Source organism: Capsicum annuum, chromosome 4 (genome assembly GCF_002878395.1).
Source record: "Capsicum annuum cultivar UCD-10X-F1 chromosome 4, UCD10Xv1.1, whole genome shotgun sequence".
Taxonomy (NCBI): Eukaryota; Viridiplantae; Streptophyta; class Magnoliopsida; order Solanales; family Solanaceae; genus Capsicum; species Capsicum annuum.
The window spans coordinates 204,732,289-204,738,832 of record NC_061114.1 but is presented as its reverse complement, the minus strand read 5'-3'; the positions used below and the strand labels follow the sequence as shown (position 1 = coordinate 204,738,832).

The 6,544-nt window shown below is 32.1% G+C and overlaps 1 pseudogene; it reads right to left on the bottom strand.

The window, feature by feature from the left end:
* Positions 1–4,789: 4,789 nt before the first annotated feature.
* Positions 4,790–5,584, bottom strand: LOC107852362 (annotated as a pseudogene).
* Between the last annotated feature and the right edge of the window lie 960 nt (positions 5,585–6,544).

Sequence of the window (6,544 nt, the reverse complement as noted above, 5' to 3'; positions counted from 1 at the left end):
AATATGATTTAAAATATTGAATTTTATTGAGTTGGGGGGTCAGATGACAAAAGTGTAAATAGAGGTATTCACTTTGCACTCTCGGACAAGTACAAGGGTCCACGAGAAGATTTCGCCCTCGGAAAAAAGAGAGAAGTTTGTCTCCTGTTGTGATAAAATTGCAGCATATGAAAGAAAATAAACATTTCTGTTGTATAGCAAGCGGTATTGATAGTTATTGGAGAAAAACTTACCCTCATTCTGTATAAGCTTTTATCCTATTGAAAAAATTTACCTGCACCTAGTGTATACATCAACTCAATACATGTATGATACATGTTTCAATTTAGAGTTTATACTATTTAATCATGATTAACTAACATGTACCAATAGTTTACCTTATGTAATTATTTATTTAATTATAATAAATTATATTAGTTTGGTGTATAAAAGTTCGGACTTTAATTTGACCAAGGCACCAAACACTGGGTTTGTAATTTGGGTGAGATGTGATCTTTGGACAGGGGTCCCCCCACCCCCACGCCTTTCATAGATTCGCCTTGGTACAAACATCGAAAGGGTTGAAGGGTTTGATTTGATTTTGATACCTTTACTAAATACCAATAATTTTCATCCATGCATGAAAATTATGTCCAAAGGTCATTACTTAATTACCTTGAGTTGTTTTCAAGTTCCCTCCTGCATAAAATAATGTTAATCTGAAGATTAAAGTTTACCATCAAAAGGTCGAGCCCCTGGTGATGCTTATAATTCGTGGCAAGAAATCAAATTCGAATTATAACATTATAACCCGCCCAACTTAAATTTTCTTTATTTCTTTCCTGATTGAATAATTAACTTGATAGTAAATTCATAAAGTTCTTTTCAATTTATACAAAGTGGTGGTACTATTTAATTTAATTATTATATATTGTGATTTCCTAAAAAAAAAAAAAAGTTATGTTTTCTTACAGCAGGTATTAAGAATATATATATATATATATATATATATGTTTAGATCTGATCATTGAGTCAATACGATAACTCAGAAATTGGTCAGGCCGTGAATGTTGCCAGCAAAGTGAAACCTAATTAGGAACTAAAGATTCACTTTATTTAGCAAAATGTGACACCCATAATTTGTTTTAGACCTATTAATAGTCTCATCTCTCCCAACCTGTCAATCATAAAACCGCAACCAGCCTCACCCCGAGTATTTTTTTTTAAATAAAAAATATTTTTTGAACCCACAAAAGCTCAAACCCACACAAACTCGCATTGTACACCTCTTATAAGCTATGTTCTGCTACTTCATTGTCATCCCAATATTCATATACTTATCCTTGTGAATTAGCATAAGATCATCGTATATATCAAGGTATATTTAATAATATCTGTTTTTATTTGAGATTGTCTATACTATAAAGCTGGTGATGCAACAATTATATGAAGAAGATGAAGCTAGCTATGGCTGCTAATTAGCTAGCTAGTTTCCATGATATCATCTAATAAGGCAATTTACATCCCAAAATTCATTATGTCCATAATGTTAGCTAGGTTAAAAGAATATTCATGTCCTTGTAAGAATCTTTATTTTAGGTAGCGCCGAAAGATGGGATTAAAAAAACAAAAATTAATAACACACTATTATTCCCAACATCTGGATCGTCTGTTTCCTCCAGCAAAGGCATGGGAATCAAATTGTACTATATATTGAATTTTTATTATAATAATTATTATAATTATTATTCATCCATCTCCAGTACAAAATTTCACTATTTTCTATTGACCAAAGCTCGACCATCGATGTGGGGGGACCAATCCATCTTTTCGACACGTGTACATTTTTTTGAGTTCTTCCCTTATTCTTACAAAAAAAAAAAAAAAAAACTCTATTATAATAGTATTATTTAATGGGTGTGATTTTATATTAATATTTAAAAGAAAAAGGAAAGGCTGGCTAGCTAGTTAGGTGTTGTATTTGGTCGTATAATTGGCTTTTAGATGCAAGTAATTTTTTAATTTCTGTATATACAAATTTGAGATCTTTTGGTTTTTCTCTTTTGTTCTCCTGAAGAAGATATGAGAAATAAAATAAGTTTAAGTTGAATCAAGAACCCACTTTAACACAAAGGGGAGATCTAAAATAAACTATTTATTTTTGGATGAATCTAATCATAGTGATAGTATACCAGCAAAAGTAAAGAATCGATTAAAGTTGCTAATAGAGGCGGATCATACAGTACTGAGTATATAATTGTTGGGTTCAACTAAATCACATTTTGTTAATTGTTGTGAGTTGAGAGAGAATATAATTAATTAATTAATTAAGTAGTTTAGAGTTTGTTTTCTTTAACATCTTAAACTTTTATATGAAATCACCACACATTTTAATATGATATCTGAGCTAATAAATATCCTGGTTCAAAAATCACTGATCATCGTAACGCTATCAAAAAGCAAAGAAGTATTTTGCATGTATTTGGTGGCCCTTATATTAAAAGAGAGATAGACCTACATGTGAAAGGGCGTGTTCAGACACATTATAATAAAATAATTCAAAGCAAAAAATAAAATATTTTTACATTCTTTACTTTGACCCATGAAAAAAGAATCAAGCTCATGTGTGAAAAGTCATGTTGACACATTTTGATACAAACCCCACACACATTAAAATTTTACTCACTCCCCTAAGTTAATTGTCGCAACTATTGTATTTTAGTCGATTGGGGTCATGTTCCATTTTTCGAAAGTTAATTTGATTGTTGAAAAGTGAAACATGACAATTAATATGAAATGGAAGGAGCAAATATAACTACTTCTTTGGTTTTTATTTATTTGTCTGGTTTTGATTTGATATAAAGTTTAAGAAAGTAAAAATGATTTTGAATCTGTGGTCTTAAACTAAACATATGTAGAATATACTAAAATATCCTTAAATCTTATAGTTTAAAAAATGTCACGTGGATAGCTGAAATTAAAAACACTACTAAAAAGTCTTGTTTTAGCCATGCAATTTAGTGAGGGCGACCATCGCTATAAGGTGTCTTGCTAATTTGAGCCTTGTTAATTATTAGTGAGGGAGACCCTCGCAAAGTAGTGACGGACTCCGACACTCAGCCATCACTATTTTAATCTTACAATTTTTTTAGAAAAATATAATGTAGCAAGGCATGTTCCTTGCTATATTAAAAATTTATTTAATATTAATTTATAATTTAGTGAGGAATGACCCTTACTATATTAAAAATATATATTATTAATTTATTATTTAGTGAGAGACGTCCCTTGCTATATTAAAAATATATATAATAGTAATTTATTATTTAGTGAGGGACAACCCTTGGTACATGAAAATTAATACAAATTATAAATTTAAATATATTGAGGGATATCCCGCGCTAAGTTATATAAAAAATTAATTTGATATTTGAATATTTTGAGGGATATAGCTACAGAAGTCCTTTGCAAATCTAGGGTACGTTATTATTAGTATTTTGCTTCACTAAAACTCGATAATTAAATAGAAAATCAATATACAACCAATATTAACCAGCAAAACAATAAGAAAAATATTTTCGAAACCATTCAACCATTAAAATTAATCAACCAAACTTCAAATATATTTATCCAACTTAAACAATATACAAAACCAAAAAAGTATGCAAACAATCACCAAACAAATGCTTTCAAACACTCCAAACTAACAAAATTCAAACCTAGAACAACAACGCCACCTAATACTCCATCCCATCCTCCTCATCCTCTCCACCATCATCATTAGAGCTAGGGGGCAGCAAACGAGGAAGTTTGATTAATATATTTACTTGAGCCTTAAGTTCTTTGACGTCTGACTCAAGTGTGCTCCTCCATACTTCTTTTTCATTACTCCTAGTAAATCCTAGCAAGCACCCGAACTTCCTGTCACATCTCCTCAACCTGCTCATCTGAAATGGTGGCAGAACTCCCTATACCTTGCAATCTACATTGAAGAAGATGAAAGTTCTTCTCAGAGCAAAGGTCATATGTCCTTCTCTTATACACGCCTCCAACTATATTCAACCAGCAGGAGGGAGTTTCTTCAACTAATGACATGATTGAATTGTCTTGGCCATCTGTCGGTCGCCTCCTTTTGTTTTCTTCAATTACTTGAACGTATCGATTATACATTAAAAATAAAATTAGTATATAATAAATGATATAAGTTAAATTCTAAGTAAGATATGAACTTACGTAAGTATCCTCTGCCGGTGTTTTAACCCAAACTTCTTTTCTATCTCTAATTTTCATATGGGTCTTCTTTCATACCTCTTCACGAATGGATGGTCTACCAAGAAATGCTTCCTGCAAACGAAATAAACACAGTGAACCACAATTGCATAAATAATTTACTACCAACTAAATGTATAAATAATTGCCAATATCTTCATCCAAAAGGTCTAAAAGAAAGTCCAAAAAGAGTGACATTGAGTCCCTGGATGTTTTAATTCCAGATAAGATGAATGATGCATCAAACGCTGGTTGCAAAACAAGTGTATCTTCACCCAAAAGGTCTAAAAGAAATTTCTGAAAGAGTGACATTGGGTCCATGGACATTCCAATTCCAGATAAGATGAATGATGCATCTGATGTTGGTTGTGAAACAAGCAATGGGAAAATAGGCACCAACATAATTTAATTTATATCGACACCAACAGACAGGATGTAAGATGCAAAATAATAACTGATAGAGTTTGAGAAAATATCTTATTTTTTTCAATTACTATACGGATTATTGTGCGTCTGAATCCTGTAAACGCACTGTATAGAATCAATGTAGGTCGTCAATAACCCAATTATAAATCACATATAGGAGAAAACCAACACAAAATTCAGCAGCACCAACAAAAATTACAATCTGAACCCAAAAGTGCTCAATAAATGCCTTAAGGACAATAGCATCCCACAACCAGTACCAGAAAATGGAAAAATAGAATCTTACTACTACACCCACAACAACTTGATTTCACATGTGAAGTCGTTGCAAAACCCTTAACCATGACTGTAAAGTGAAAGAAAAGAAAACGTGGATCACTTGAAGAATCAATAAGCCAATATTGCTATGCCAAAATATGGAAGAACAGATATAACCAATAAATATAAAAGGTACAACTCCGCACTTATAAAGTATGATCTCATTGCAAAGATAAGCACACCAGTGATTGCATTTATTCCATTGAACCCGATATATTTAGCCACTTTATGAAACAAGCAGAAAAATAAGAAGTGAAAATAGATTATCTGATAACCTCATATGTACATAGAAAATTAAAATTTCTGGATAAAGAATCACATGAGAAGCTTATTGCTTACTTGAGATGATATAGAATGCAACTGTGTAGAAGATTGATTGAGCGTGTGAAAAAGGCATGCCAGGATCTGATCTTAATGTTGAAATGGGACGTTCATGGTTAAGTATCCCCTTAAGTGCAGTTGAGAGACAAGCATTGAGACCTCCACCTGAAGTAGACTATAATGCTTCCATATCATGTCTCCAGAGCAAGATAATACAGAAAACTGCAGCCATCAACCGCTTACTCTGTACTTGATTAGAACTAGTAATCATTAAAAATCATAACAACACATTGAATTCAAAGCAACATTAGAAACTGTACATAGCTAGTCAAATACTTTGCCAAGAAATTTGATCAAGTAGTGAACACAGAGAGTTAGGGGGATAGATAACGCAATGCAACGCCTTTATGAAGAAGACAGTTTATCCTTATGTACTTACTTTTCTTGACTCCCCTATTATTTAGGATGTCTTCATTATTTTTGTTCTCTCTGATTAAATTTGCTTTTAATATGTCTTACTCTAGCCGAGGGTCTACTACCTTCACGAGGTAGTAGTAAGGTCGCGTACATTCTACCCTCTCCAGGCCCACTTTTGAGATTTCACTGGGTATTGTCATTATTGTTGTAGTGAACACAAGAGCTGCAAAACGTTCAGCTCTTTTGGACCAATATGATTATTGTGAGGGAACATTTCCTTAACTCAAGAGATTAATACCAAAAGTGTTTTATTTCAACAACACAGTTTAAACCTTTCAGTTTACATATATAATTATACAACAAAATTACATTCTTTAGGGCAGGTAATCTTCAGAACAATGTGCACATTCCTGTTGAACCAAATCAGAATAAACCAATATAACTAGCTCTGAACTTGCAGTGAGAACAAATAATGATATTACTCTAAATGCAAGACTTTATCAGGGTCAATTTCCAACATAGAGAGTTCCAACTAAGCTGGCATTACAAAAAATGAACATTTACAAACGAATAATTACACATAATTAGTATTTGCCTCTTGTCCATAGCCTCAATAATAACCTTCTTGATTGTTGTACTTTAGTTTTCATTATTCACAATTCTAAATGATGCAAAATTAGAGTAATAATTATATCATTTCACACATAATTGCAACTGGGCCTGATAAGTTATCTAGGTAAACTAGGAGTAGGCTTAAAGGATCAGAATGCAAGAGTACTTGGCAACATCATATGAGGGGTTATTTCAATCGGAT